Consider the following 15,877-nt stretch of genomic DNA (forward strand, 5'->3'; position numbering starts at 1 on the left):
TTATATGCAAGGATTCTTACTATGTTGTTGATTTGTTTGGGATTTTTTAAAATAAGTGGAGATTTAACCTTCATGATTTCTAGGATTCTATCTCAATTGGATGTCACCATCAGGCCAGTCATCTTGGAAAATGCCAGCCGTAGTAATTCCTACAGTGGCGCTTGAGGAGAATGGAGTGTAAAGGTGTTGAAGCAAGTTTGTTCCCTGCCGTAGTGCAGGTGCATTGCTCAGGTACTGCACTTCTGTTTGGTTGGTCTTAGCTGGCTCTGCAGGAAGGGTGAGTGTTCTGCAGAGACCTGGGAACAGGCTGTTCCGGCACTGGGATGGTGCTGTCACTTCCTTTGGGGTCCACTAAACCTGCAAGTGTTCATTGGCTGCAGAAGGAATTTCCTTTGTGAGGGCCTGGGAGGCGCTGAGTGGAGTGTTAAGTAATGTGTAAGCGATATACAGTACTTAAATCGCTAATATTTAATTATTAATTTACAAGGCAAGCCTTTTGTTGTTCTTGTTCAAACATGTTAGTAAAGGGCAATATAAGGACAAGATACGTGAGTACTGTTTCTTACATCCTATTAGAAGGATTAAGTCATGGTGAATTTTTTACCTAGCTCCATTTATCTCTCTTGATCCAAGGCCTGAAGGTGGTTTTGTTGTGGTCTGACACGATGCTGGACCTCAGTGGAACGTGTTCCCTCATCAACCACGACAGGCACATGGAACAGCGTGGGTGGGAGAGGGCTCTGCAGTGGGGAAAAGGACATTGCTGCAAAACCTTTGTGGAAGATGCCAAATTTTGCTGTTGTTGGTAGCCAGTAAATTGAATGCAGTGCTCAAATTACTCTCCGGCTAGTTAAGGTTTCTAGGGAGTTTTTTACTTCTTTTCCCTGAGTGTTTTGACTTTTGCTAGAGCATGGCCATCCATCAGCCCGACACATGTGCTACATCTCTGCTGGGGATAGCTGCTCTCGTCTAAAGTAAGGAATAGTGCTCCAGGGAGATCTTTGAATGCCATGATTCAAAGTAGATACCATCAAGGTATGATTCATATATTCAGGAAAATACTGTGTTCTTTGCTCTCTGCTTTATTAGGCAAACTTCGGAAAGCAGAGTCCTAAAACACTGTTCCCCTGCAAATTAGTTTTCCTTCTGTGTGTGTGGTGAGAGACATGTGTTACAAGAGTACATTGAACAGGGCTTGTGAGTGGTGGATAACTCGTGCTGGGAACTTGTTTGCTGTGGAAAACAATGGTATATCCCTGGGAAAGCAACTGCTTGTGTTTCCTGCAGGTTGTGCCTTGGCTGCGTCTCTTTGAGGGATTATGCCTTCAGATTTGCCTCCAAATTTCCCTTACTTAGAGGAATTGAGCTGGGTCGAGGCTCCTGGAAGAAAACTACCATTATTTTTATGTTTTTCCTTTGTATCCAGGAGTCCAGCTACAGTGGAAACGTGGTGGAAAGAGCCCTTTCTATACGCTGTAGGTGTAAAATGGGGTGAGGAACAGGCTGATCACCCCCAGATCCACACCACTAAGGACAACCATTAGAGTGGGATGGTGAAAGTGGCACAGTCTGTTCTCGTCCAGGACAGCACAGGGCCCTCCCTACATACAGTAGGTAATTCACTGTAGCTATTGCTCCCATCTGTTTTTATGGACTAAGGCAAGGAAGCAAGTCAATGTATTGCATGTTCGGGAGACATTTATTTTCCATTAGTTCTGTAAATCTCATTTTTCACTTAGTGTATGGAATTTTAAAAAGTTTAAGCAATTGCTGACTCAAAGCAGTGCCACATGGTTTTATGCTTTGCTTAAAAGAAAGAAATGGACAGGCAGGAAAAAAAGAGCAATCTTTAGAGTCCTGTTCATTTCATTAGACTATAAAAAAGACGTAAAAAGAATTAACAGTAAAATGGTTGCATAGGTCATTGCAACAATAATAAAAGTTACTAATAATATTAATATTATTGTTATTATTATTTACAAAACCAATAATAATAACAACGTGTGTGACGCTGCTGCCCGGGTATGTCTGGCATACACACAGAAGCACTTTACCACCAAAGACTGGAGGAAGGTTTTGGATGCTGTTTTGGGAGAGGTACTCCAGCTGAAAACTAAATTCAGTACAGGACTGAGACTGATCTCAAGTGATCTTTGTTGGACAGGACATCTAAAATTTTTGTAGCCTTAAAACTATGAATATTCAAATTTGCTCAGAGATTGTAGCATTTACTATGTTATAAAAAAAATAAAGGGTAGACAGTTACTTTGGGATTCATTTTAAGATGTTCCTGGAAAACATCTTGAGACTTTTGAGGCAAATCAGCTACAAGTGATTTCATTCAAGCACCCATCATTGTCAATAATGTCACCAACCCTTTAAGGACCCTTTGAGGACTGTATTCTTCCAACCTCTGGACTGATTTTCTTCCGGGATCAATCAAAAATACTAACTCATGAATTGCTCTTTTTCTGAGGTTGCAAATGCTTTTAAATTTTGGGGTGGGGGGGATATTAATCTGGACCTCTAAGGCAGTGGAGAACATGAAGTCATGCTCTCGGTCCATCTGCTTGACCCTCTCCTGATAATTCTTGAATACTCTGGCATTTTGAACCAGATTTGACAGCGGCAGTCAAACTCTCAGAGATGATAAAGTCCCTCTGAGTTCCAGGGAAATCTCTGCCGGCGCTGAGAAGAGAGGCTTTCCAGATCCACTGCTGAAGAAAAGGCAGGGAGAGCTCAGCTGTTATCCATTCTCTCTGGCAGCATCCAGATGGCCAATTATCACACGTCTACTTCTGGACCAGCATCTGCGCTCCGCTGCCCAGCTGGCAGGCTGAGAAGATTAGGTAGGAGACACGGACAGCATTGGGATGTTGGAGGGAACAAGGGAATGAGTTAAGGGTATAGGGAAAAGAGGAAATACTGCAGCTGCAATATGTAATATTATGTAAGATTGCAGTGGGGAAGCAAGGAGAGGGAAAGGACAATGGGGAGATAGGAGACACATCTGCAGGACACCAGGCCCTGCTAATGCTCCTGCTCACAGTGCAGAGCTGCTCTGGGAAAGTCAGTGCTGTAGGGTTACCAGCTCCTTGTCTCATTCCTTCAACTTAGCAGCTGGCAGCAGCTCACCAATGGGAAGCACAGCCCCATTTAGGAGGAACCTGCTGGCACGGGCTTGTGATGCCCTGGCCTAGACACCACCAGAACAGTCTGCAGGCTGGGAAAGTCTCAAGGTGTTTCCACAGCTCTGTAGCGTGGGGAAGACTGGAGCTGGGTGAGCAAAGCCAGAAGGGTGGGGTTTTTTACAACAAGGGGAAAAAAGGATTATTGTCCTATTTGCAAACAAGCCCATTTGTAGTAGCTGGTTCCCAGGCATTAGCAAACACCCTGGTTTTAATCTCCATCAGAAATTGTCTCCTTTGCTCCCTTATTTTGTGTTCCCTTTTAAATATGCTGCTGGGGTATTTTTGGATCTAACTATATCTTTTTAATCTGTTCCACCCACCCCTTCTCAGCCCCCGCTGCCTCCCTGCCTTCTCCTTCTTCAAACTTATATAATGGCACATTATACAAAATAGCTAAGCAGGTGGTATTTTTAAAGACAGTGAGTGAGCATTTTTTTGGCCTAAATTTGGAATGAAACAGATGGATTTTAAGACTCTGCTTTTTCTATGAATAGTAACCGTTGTTCTCCACTGCCTTAAACACCAGTTTCAAGACCACCTCCAGCAACCAATCAGCACACTGTTATTTAATTATAACAAAATTCTTAGCTCTGTCTGCTGCTGCATGGGCAAGTGGGGGGCACTGGATCAACTTCTGGAGCCAGGCAGACTTGCCAACAATAATTTTCCTTTTCCCAAAGGGCCAAGGGGGCCTGGAGCGGGTTCCAAGTTCTTCCTAAACTGGCTGTTCAGTTTGGGCTCCCTGACAGAGTGCTTGAAAAGGGTTATAGAAAGGCAGATAAATGCACTTCTTGTTGCAAGCTTCCCTGACAAGCCAGGCCTCCAGAACAGTGATCTCATTCCTGCCTTATTATTGGTGGTGCCAGATTTTTTCCATTAACAGGTAATTGAGTTGAAACTAAAATAAGCAAAGTTTGTTTTATCCAATGCGTTTTCTTGCTCGCTTGTGAAAGAAAAACACTTTAGAGAGGGGTTTGCTTTTAATGTTCGTGGAAATGTATTTACATCTCAAAGATTTCTCTCTGCTCCAGTGTAATTAACCTGACTGGTCTTTTTGTTATTGTTGTTTTGATTTTTAAAGCAGAGATATTGGTGAGGCTTAATTCATTTTTCTAACGGTTTGAGTTCCCTGGGAGCAGCAGAGTTGAAGTCGCCCATTCTGGGCACAGCCACAAGCGCTATCCAGCTCCTGTGTGTGTGCATTCACGCGGTGGGCTTGGCTTCACCCATGGCCCCAGAGGGGAAGCAGGAGCAGGATTCCAATAGAATGACTCTGTGCAGCATTTCCAGGCTCACAATGCGCCTTCCCTTCCAGAGAGACCACGGGAGCACTGCTGGGACCAACCTGTGTCTTCTCTCCTGACCGAGCAGGGGCACGACGTGGCTGCCCACAAAACGCTCACGGTCTTGCTGAAGATCGTTCTTTGTTTCTCATCCATGTGTTTATGAGTGCCAGGAGTTGGACTCGATGATCTTGTGGACCCCTTCCAACTCAGCACATTCTGTAATTCCGTAATTTCTCAGCCAGCAGCTTCAGGCATCCCTGTGTTTCCAGTAGGCCGCCTCTCCCACTCCTCCACCTGCAGGAGAGCCAGCCCTGCCCTGGGTGAAAAGCAGCAGTTTAACAGCAAGCAGTGCTGAAGAACAGAGAAGTTACATGTTTGTGGCTTTGCTGTTTTGCCTCTGTTTGCAGCTGTCCAGAGTTAGGCTCCTGCCTGCTTTGCCCTCGTGAGGGAGGCCCTGGTCTCCAGCACCATGGGGACCTGGGCCCTTTGCACACCCACGGCCTTGCGGCAGCCACGTCCCCCTGTGAAGCCTTCTCCAGCCTTGTGCAGAGGAGCAGAGGGATGGGAAGAGTCCGTAGAGGTGGGGGGAGATGGAGCAAGGAGGCTGTGGGATGGGGACGGTGGCATGTCCAGCTGCAGCACAGACCCCGCAGCCAGGACGGGCAGCAGGTGGCTGCAGAGGTGCTGAGCATGGCAGCGGTGTCACCTGCCAAGCTGCCTCAGCCTCACTTCCCCTGGGCTCTGTGAGGCCAATTACCAATTCACAGAGTCTGTTTCAGCACAAACAGGACCTTCAAAGAGTTGGGAGCCTTTCTGTTTTGTTTTTTTTTGTTTTTCTTTTTTTTTAATGCCCTACTAAAAAAATTAAAGTAGAAAGACCCATATTTAAAAGTCAAGTAGATAATTGTTTCTAACACGAATTTCAAACATTGTCTGTTCCTCTGGGCAGGTATTGCTGGGTCAATTACCCTGACTGCCCAATGGCAAACTGAGACACAATAACCCTCATTTGAACTTGAACACATCCTCTCTAAAGTAACATTTAAAGGGTTTTTGCTGTGTTTTGTTTAATTGCCCAAATTTTGGGGATTTTCTTGTTGGAGATTTTAGGCAGCTTTCATCTTTGATGCTGACTTGCTTGGCAGTGAAGCTGTGGTCCTGCAGTAGCCCTTGTTTCCTGAGGTAAAGGGTCTATGTGGGGAAGGTGTACTGTGTATGAGAGAGCAAACCAGAGAATTCCTGTTAATGTCTGAAGTGAAACGAGGTGCACAAATTGCATATCTAGTAGTCTGGGATATGTATTAACCGAGTCCCTCAGTTTACCTGGCTCTAAAATGGTAAAAAACATGCAGTCATGAGATGCAGTGGCACAGCTCATATTATCTGCAAAAACCATGTTCAGAGCCTCCATGGCAGAATCAGTGTTGCCACAATGGAGGAGATAAAATCCATTCTCCAGTCGGCCATCCCAAAATATATGTTTCTCACTGGATTTTCTTGGGTACTTCTTGTTGAACCAGCTATGTAGTTTAGTTCCCTGTTTACTGTATGAATGAATTTTGCTTAAGAAGTCAAGTGTCTTGCTTTTATTAACTTTTCCTCCTCTGCATCATGAGGGATGACAAAGAACTTGTACTTGTGAAAAAACACTGAGCAAAGTGTATTCATCTCAAATTACTTAATTTTAAGAGATGACATTTTTCTTTGCCCCACCCTCTTTATATTTTTAAGCAAATTTAGATTAATAGCCATCTTTCAGGTATAGGCAATGCACAGGTTGGAAAGATTTACATGTGGTCACTTGTTAAAGCCTTCAGTTTAGCTAAGAAACACCTGCAGTGTAGACAACAACGTACAGACCCTTCTGAACTTTGTCATTTCTTCAAGCTACTCCGACCTGGGTCAATGAACTGAGTGATGCAGTTGGCTCTCTGCCTCCTTCTGCCTTCAGATCCTTTCTGTTCCATTCACATTTTACACAGCGTTTGTCACCTCAGGTTTCTTCCAAGAACATCTTCCAAGTTCTTACATTGTCCTGCATTTCATGGGGGTAGCATAGTGGTGTCATTTCCACTTCATGTCTGTAACCTGGCCCAAAAGACCATTTTGGGTTGAGTTTCACAAATGTGGAATATTTTATATGGTTTTCATCAAGAGGGTCGGTCAGCAGTGAATACAGTACCGAGACCAGGTGCTTCAAGGCAGCTGTGTCCAGCAACAAGGTCTAGCCTAGCAGAGCAGACAGAGAAATGTGGAAGGCACAAGGACTGGTTGTACAATATCAATTACTTTAATACCCTCATAGGTTCAGAGAATTACTGGGGTTGTGGCATCTTTGAGCTTTGTTCTAACTTACACCTCTTTTTTCTGGGATTAAATGTCCAAGATTTCCGATGACACCTTATGGACTCAGCTATCCTGTTTGATGAGGGAAGCTGTCTCACAGCAAGAATTCATTCCAGGTGAACAGGAACCCATGTAAAATGTCTCCGCTTCTAAAACCAATGCCAAAACAATTGGTAGCTACGGCTGAAAGAATGTACAGTGATCTTATTTCAATTTAATCCATGAGGCACATTTAAAACAATTTTGGTACTGCATAAAATAACAATTTTTTCATGTGTGTTAGAGAAGACAAAAGGAAGAGAAGTATAAATAATTCTGTATGTTAGTTGCATTTAAATATTGAAAGTTTCACTGTTTTTTATAAGTCCTTTGGATTTGTTCCAACCTAAAACTCATATTTACCTAATCTTAAATATTTTGGGGGGACTTTTTTTTTTGTGACTATACCTATCTATTTTTAGCAGTAATGTTGTTCTGGCTAGTTTTCTTTACCCTAACAGAGGTGACTCCGCAGCGCATTTCTTTTGACAAAAACACACAAAACCAACACAGATCAGTTAACACAGATGACATCTTTAAACCTGAATACATTTTTTCACTATAAACGCCACCAGTCAACTTTCGTGTAGGTAGGTTTCCATTGTTAGTTGTCAAAGTCTTCTTGAGTGGATTTCCCACTGTGTCACTTTTGTGTGAGTCAAATCAAGATTATAGGTAACAGAGAAGAAAAAGAAAAAGAAGAGAAGGTTAGACCCTCATTTTAGAGTTTAAGAAAAATCTACCAGCAGGTTGCAGTTCGAGTTGGTAATATACATGAAAGGGGGAGTCCAAGCCGTGTCACAGGTATCACTATATTAGGCTTTCAGGAAAAAGCATACAAAACACATATTGTAGTGGTCACACACAGAGACATAAATTTAGGAACAAGATCTACCTTAGCTTGAACATAGTCAGCTCTGATAATAGGGAACAATGGACCGAAGCTATTATGAAACTAAACCCAGGTGCCAGAATGGAGGGAGCTTTTAGTTGAGTTCTCCTGGAATCAAAAAAGTCTAACTTTTTTTTCAGACATATGTTGTCCTAATTTTTGCTGTTCTCACTTTAGAAGACAGCTGATTTTATTTGGGGTTTGGTTAATGAGCACGATTAAGACGTGCCATGCTGAAATTTTCTGGAGTAACCTTTACATGACTTTTTTCTTTCATCTTTTGTGTCTTAAATAATTTTATTTTCATTGGGATTGAGGAAAATATGCTAAATTATGTCCTTTATCATACACTCACGGTATCCAGGGTGGATTTCGGATAATTTGTAGCAGTTTGGGTAGTTTCTAGTCTTACATGGTATCATACAATATTGGAAAGGGCCCACAAGCATCATCAAAGTCCAGCTCCGAGGGACCACCCCAAGGATCACTCCATGTGCCTGAGAGCATTGTCCTAACACTTCTTGAACTCTGTGAGGACTGATGCTGTGACCACTGCCCTGGGGAGCCTATTCCAATACCCAAACTCCCTCTGGGTGAAGAACATTTTGCCAATATCCAACCTAAGCCTCCCCTGACACAGCTTCAGGCCATTCCCTTAGGTCCTGTCACTGCTCACCACAGAGAAGATTGGTACCTGCCCCTCCTCTCCCTCTCATGAAGAAGTTGTAGTTGTCCCCCCCTCAGTCTTTTCCAGCTGAAGAAACCAAGTGCCCTCAGCCACACCTCCTGCATCTTTCCCTTCAGACCCTTCAACGTCCTCACAGCCCTTCTTTGGATGCTTTCTAGCTCTATATCTTTCTTACATTGCAGTGCCATGGCTGGTGAAAAAAAAACAGCTGTAGAAGCGTGATAATCATTAATTCATGAGAAACATGAACATGAGAAACTTGATTTATGTCAAAAAGCACTTGTTTGACACTTTGTCCTGACCTGTGTGGGAGGTCAACAGGCTGCTGAGACGTGTCTTAGAAAGCTGCAGGACTGGCAGAGCAGAAACCTTCAGTGGAATCTGAAGAGTCACACATATAGGACAGACGGAGGCAAAGTCCAGGTTGTCTGAGGCACCCGATGGTGTCACATCCCCAGCTGTGCAATTTGCAGGTAAGTTTGACTTTCCTCTCATTCTGGGTTTGAGAGATAAATGCATGTTATGTCTCTGTCATACTGAAGGTCTTTTTGCTAAGGTGATTATCTTTCTAATCTTTAAGATTAGAAATTTTCATTTACTTTTGTCTTAACCAGAGACCAAGAGCTTTCAATGGAAACCAGAGCTTCTGGTTCTCTTGAAATAAGTGTGGTGTGTCCATACCATGAGGCACTGCACGTCCCGGAGTTTTGTCTAGGTGCCTAGACATTGTGGGAAACCACCTCTGGGATTCAGTAGTGTGAAGTAATGTTCTTTTGACTTGAAGGAGCAGTCAGAATATCTGACTGCTGAGATAAACGAGGTGGAGCTAGACTTCTTTTAGGTCAAACAGGGCTCATCCCCCCTGCAGAATCTATAGCAATTAGTAGATTTGCATCAAAGTTTTAGTCAGCAAAAGGTTAACAGTAGAAAGCATGAATATTTTGGCCTATTGTGCAGAACATACAAATATTCAAGAGTGTTTACTGAGGTTTTTGGCTGGACCTCTATAAAGATAAAAGCAAGAAGCCAAACATATGTTCTGGCATTCTAGGCTTTGATTCTTAATCATGTTCTGTGCTTGCATTCAGAGGTTTGCTTTGGGACCATCTCCAGGGTGAGAAAATATGACAGAGAAATCAAACACAGAGGTTATGCATGATGGTGCGGTGTTCGTACGCGAAGGGGAGCTTTTGTAAGCACTAACATTATTCTTCTTTTGACAGCAGCCACACATTTTCCCTTGGTTTATCTTAACTGGGAATAACCCCTAAGACAGGCCGTCTCTGGGCCCTTCAGAGAAGTGCTTTTTGAAGGCAAAGGAAATACTGTTACAGGGGTGAGCCTCGCCTCCCTTTGGCAGTTAGCAGTCCCATAAATACCACTGCTGAGTGCAGTGTGTGTCCACGGCTGGTCTCAGGTGTAGCTGCAGTGCCTGGCTTGTGGCACAGGAATCTTTCTCTTCCTCCAGGAGCATGTTCCCTAGCCTTGCTTGGCTCCCAGAAACAGACTAAACCAACTCAGACAGGCCTTAAGAAAGCACTGGCTGGGCACACAGATCAGGTAATGTCATAGCATGGGAAAAATTTGGTTTCAGCTGTGACAAAGAGTGAAATACGAAGGCTTTCCAAAAACAGAAAAATATGGAAATTAAGGTTTTGGAGTGGGTTTGGATTTGCTTTAACCTGACATTATGCTCTTCCACACCTAAGAAATTTCTCAGGAATGGTTTCCATATTTTTTCAAGGCATCACCCTTGTACCCATTCTGTTTACCAGGAATGAGTGCTTACTTGTAAGCTGGACTTTACTTTTTCTTCCTCTTTTCTATCCAGAAATGCACCTCCTCCTTAATTTTTAATTTTCTTCTTAACAATTTAAAATACCCAAATATAAAGTCAATCAGTATATGAAGAAATGCAAAAATTAACTGAAACCCATTGTCTAAATCTAAAATACTTTTTATCTCCTTTGTAACTTTTTGCACTTTGGTAGTTTGGTAATTACAAGGGAATGTACTTCACGGAATAGATCTCATATCTGATATATCTGCAGAGGAAAAGCCATGAAGTCAATGGAAATATCTCAGTAACCTGAGGTCAAGCTGTAATTTCCTGAGAAAACAGAAACTCTGTTTCTTTTCTTCCAATCACTCTTGTCATCTCTTCTTCCTCACATGTGCAACTTCATTTTCCAATGCACATTTATGTCTCATGACCGCTTGAGGCATGTGGCAGGTGTGAAAAGCTGATCCATCAGCTGTTGAAGCCAATGGATTTTGATCACAGTTTGCTTTGCATTGGAATCTAAATTGCTCTTTCTGCAGATAATGTCGTGAAATATTGGTCAGGAACTTGTAAAAGGAAAATGGAACTGAATTCAGGCAACACTCTGCACCAACTGAGAACACTGAGAGCAAAAGAGCAGCAGCAGGAATAACATCATCCACAGGCCAAACTGCAAGATAATTAAACCAGAAATAGCGTGGGGCAAGAAAGAGGCCAATTAATTCCATCAGAAGGATGTCATCTAGCAGTTCAAGACAAGAAGGAGATGCTTTGTGAAGTGGAGATGAATGTGGCAGTCTGCCAATCTATCACAATCTTCTTTTATTAAAGATGCTTATTAGTATCTTATATTTCAAATGAAATATTTATAGTTCTGTTAATAGAATGCAGAAAGGAGGCCTGTTCCAGAGATTCACCTGTACAAGAAATTGTCCACTGATGTAAATTAGATCAGCGAAGCTTGGGATATTCATGTTTGCAGTCCCATCATCATTTGTATTTTGAGGCTGCAGGTTGGGGTGGCAGCTGCAGGCATGTTGCCGTCCTCCCTGTGATTGTGTGCCCCTCTTACTTTCCTGCAAAGTGTTTTCTTTCCTGCATCAACTGTTTTGGACTTCAACAATTCTCTTAAGGGATCTGTGTTTTAGCCTCCATGGATGGCAGGCCAGAGCTGTTATTCCCATTCTCCCACATGGAGACTCCTGCAGTTTTTAAAGGACATGCGGAGAAGCAGTGCCAGCTTTGTGAATATGTAGCTCCACCATTCTTATTAGATTCCATGAAAGATGAGAATAGGGCCTTTGATGTTTCAGTGAGTGCTGAAGCCTTTAGCGATGATGTGAAAGGTTGTTAGAGAAGAGCTGGGGGGGAAAGATTCAACTGGCACTCATGGGAATGGTCCTTGGGATGTGGAACTAGTCTGGGACAAAATGTGAAAACAGAAGTGATTTATATTGAAATGAGGGTTATGAAGACAGCAATGACCACTGAAACATACACAACAATAACTCAGAACAACCTCTCTGGCACACTCTGCTGTGCCATCTTTTTAACCCTGGAGGAGGTGACTGGGAAGAGAGATTTAGAGCAGATCTGTGGGACTGATATGAGTGAACGGATCTGACTTCTATCTAGGTGCTCCTGGGTTCTCATCAGCCTCTTTCAAGGCGTGAGGGAAACCATCTCGGTCCTCTGTGATCTGCTCCCTGGGATACAGATAGCAGGACAAAGCAGTCATTCTCTTTTTCTCCCATGGTAAGTGGTCTCTGCCCTTTTGATATTAAATATATGGGGTCTTTCCAGAAGGGTAGTGTGAAATGTCAAAGAGATAATGTATTTAAGCATTCATCTAGTTTGCAACCATTTTATGCCCACCACACAAAGACATAGAAGGCTTCTCACTCATTTCTCTGCACTCATCATGCTGCCATTGTGGGACCAGAAGATAATGAGATGAATAGGAAGCATTTCCACAGCATGAGCGATGTAGGAACATCATTATTAATGTTCGTACAAAATATCCCATCTCTACATGATGTCTACGTATCTGAGATACAGTCCTCTGCCAGATATAAAAAACCATGCCCATCCAACAGTGATCTGTTACTTAATGGATAAGTCTGCTCAAATTTCAGTTTAAATTGCATTTATTATTTATGTCTCAAGTACAGAGAATACTGAATATGTCTTCCCCTTATAGTGTTAGGGGATTAGTAGTTTCCATTTAAACAGGCAGATATTGGCCCAGAAGGATGTTGGACATGTCTATATTCAATATTTAAAAATTGCAAAAACCTGTGAAATCAGTGCAAAGAAATTGTAACGAAGTAGCCTTTTCTGTACATACTGAGGTGCTAATTTTCATGCAGTTTGGGTCAGCACCTGCAGCTCTGCTCCCAGTCACCAGTGCTTTTCCTTCTGGCTCCGGGTGGGTTAAGTGCGTGCTCCTCCTGGGTGAGCGTGCCAGCCTGAGGGCAGAAGCTGTAGGGATGAGCTTCAAAGGGATGTACAGGGCTGGACAGACACATGGTGGTGTTGGAGGTGATGCACACAAAGATGGTCACAGTGGCATTACCTGCAGGTAAACCTTACACTAGATAACAATATTCTGATTTTGGTAATCTTTTTCTCTTTGTGGCTTGCCTGCTAGCAGGGATAGTTTTCAAACAGCATATTGAGGTGGCATTTATAGTCATTAATTTCTGACTTTTGTGACCTGTGATTTGATCACAAACAACTCACTGCACGTGTTCAGTGCTCAGCAACCCACACGTGGCATCTTTTGCCCTTGCTTGGGTGGGTCGTCCATTGCGCTCCAGATCTCACAGACACGGTGAATCCAGGTGTTTGAATAATTCATTGCCAAGACATCTGGGCCTAGCTGACAAACTTTGTGTTTCAGGTTGTTTTTTTCCCAATGCATTGGAACAATGCAGTTTGTCTTCTCACGCTAATTCATTCATATTCATATTTTCATAGCAGACATTTTGAATGCTTTAGTTAAAGCTGTACCCAGAAGTACATGCTGGAACAGATGGGGGAGAAAGAGCTAGGAATTTTCATGATATTTTATGGGTTGGACAACAACCATAACCTGATCCAACAAATTTTCTTGTTCTCAAACATTTTACTGTCAATGCACTCCTCAGGAATGTACTCAAGAGTTGTTCGGGGACATGGAAAAATATTTACCTCAGTCTTCCACAATTTATTACTTATTGTTTGAAAAAGTTGCCTCTTTTCTGCGCCAACATTTATCATCTTGGGAACACACTGGAATATAGCAGTGATATTAAACAATAATGTGCTCTTTGCTGGATAAAATAATATTGCTGAGCCACTGCAGAGGAAGCCAAAAACCACATGTGAAATAGTTCTTTTGGAAGGGCAAGAAGTCTCAACGTTTGTTAGCAAATAACTTTGCTAGTGGTGCAGACATCAAATGGCTTCGGCAGCACTTGCAAAGCTATTCTGAATATGCATTTTCCCAGGAGTGTTGGGGCACAAAACCACTGTAATGAAGGTTAGAAATGTAAGAATCCTTCACCAGTAAAATAAAATAGTATATTAAAAACAAAACAAAACAAAACAACAACTTGCAGAAGTTTTGGAGGAAGAAAGGATAGGCTGTGAGCCTTTCAGCAATTCGTATTAATTTAATTTTTATTTGCATGGTCCTGAAGGAGACACTGCTTTAATGTCTGGGTGGAGGTGGCTGTTCAAACTTCTTTTTTCCTTCTTCACCCTGGCTGGAAAGGGAGGGACTACCATCCCTCTCCTCCAGCTGTTCAGCTGCTTTCTTAGCTGAGCATTTCTTGCATTGACATACGTGTTCCTCCCCCCACCTTCAGAGTAGTCTAATACTTTCTCTTGTGCAGTGCGTTATATGTGGTGAAGGTGTCCCATGTAAAATAACATGGCTGCAAATGCAGCCTGCTTTAAATATTTCCCTAAAATGCCTCTTTGCTGAGTTGCTGATTAAATAGTTGGCGAGAGCTACGTAGTTCTGTGTGTTTAGTAAAATTCATGTCCTCGAGGACTGTCTCACTGTCTAGTTGTGCTTGTCTATAATCTCCTGTAGGATACCCAGTACATGTAGGGGAGGAGAGACCATCATTACTGGACTGTTTTAATGCAGCCTGCTACAGAAAGCCCTTAAAGCTTCCTCCATAACCCATACATCATAGAATCATATAGTGATTTAGGTTGGAAAAGACCTCCAAGATCATCAAGTCTAATTGTTAACCCAGCACTGCCATGTCCACCACTAAACCATGTCTCCAAGGGCCACATCTACAGGTCTTTTAAATAATACCTCCAGGGATGGTGACTCACCACTTCCCTGGGCAGCCTATTCCGCAGATTGGCAACCATGGTACCAAGGAAATTTTTCTTAATATCCAGTCTAGATCTCCACTGGTGCGGCTTGAGGCCATTTCCTCTCATCATGTCACTTGTCACCAGGGAGAAGAGACTGACCCCCACCTCACTGCAACCTCTTTGCAAGTGAGAGAGTGAAAAGGCCACCCCTGAGCCTCCTTTTCTCCATGCTAAACACCCCCAGCTCCCTGAGATGCTCCTCCTCAGGCTTGTGCTCTGGACTCTTCACCAGCTCTGTTGATCATTCAGATCAATGCAATACAACAATTAATGTAAGATGTGTCTTGACTCACCCTTCTCTTCCCAGTGGAGTTCAGCGCACTCAGCTGGGCGCCAGGAGCTCTGTGTTCATCATCAGCTGAACCTGCAGCTCCCTAAAGGGACATCCCTGGTTGGAGCTCCTGTGGGTCACTCTAAGCTGCCCCAGGAGCATGAGGGTGTGCAGTGACCTCAGCATGAAAGGGGCTGGGATTTTCCTGGGAGCTGGTGGGGTGCAATTGCCCCATTTCAGCCAAAGGGCCTGAGTTGTGCACCTATTTTGGCACTGCACAGGTATGTTATTTAACCTTCTAAAGGCTCACCTGTCCTGTGGGTGCCCCTGCGTGCACCGAAGATCAAATACAAACTTTTATTTCCTTTTGATATTTGCAAAGGGGTAAGAGGGGGAAAAGGATCCGTGCTGTGCCTGGAGGGAGAAGAAACAACCTTAGAGGGAATGGGTAAGCTGAAAGAGATAGAGCAGTTCTCAAAAAAAGCATTAATAACTACTAATAAATTCACATTTGAATACTGAGTTTAGGTTGTGATGGATCCAATGAGCCCTGCATGCACTGGAATTGTCCTGGCCCACCTCTGAAGTGCTCCCACCTGAAGGGCAGGGTGCCCCAGTTTCTTAAAAGTGAGCTCTGGACTCGACACAAGGTGTGAAACAAATCTTTGAACCCTGGGTGCTTTGCCCAACTCCTGTTCCTTTATTAGAAGCCCGGAAGTCAGCATGGAATAAGCAGGGTAACAGTACAGCACGGCACATTTTTATAGCAAGGCCAAATCTTTATTATGCTTCTTGGCCCAGTTTAGTGGAGAACACTGCTGGGCCTGATTTCAGTTTTGATATCATACACCGAGGCTGCAGACCCTTAAGAGTACAAGCTGGAGAAAAGAACATAGAAAATGTTAGGAATGAGAAAAGGCCATTCAACACATTGATGCTTGTCTCTTGTAATACAGCGTTTCCCCCAGGATAGCATCTAATTGCTTCTTGAACGAGCCCAC

Source organism: Hirundo rustica, chromosome 8 (genome assembly GCF_015227805.2).
Source record: "Hirundo rustica isolate bHirRus1 chromosome 8, bHirRus1.pri.v3, whole genome shotgun sequence".
NCBI classification, from domain to species: Eukaryota; Metazoa; Chordata; class Aves; order Passeriformes; family Hirundinidae; genus Hirundo; species Hirundo rustica.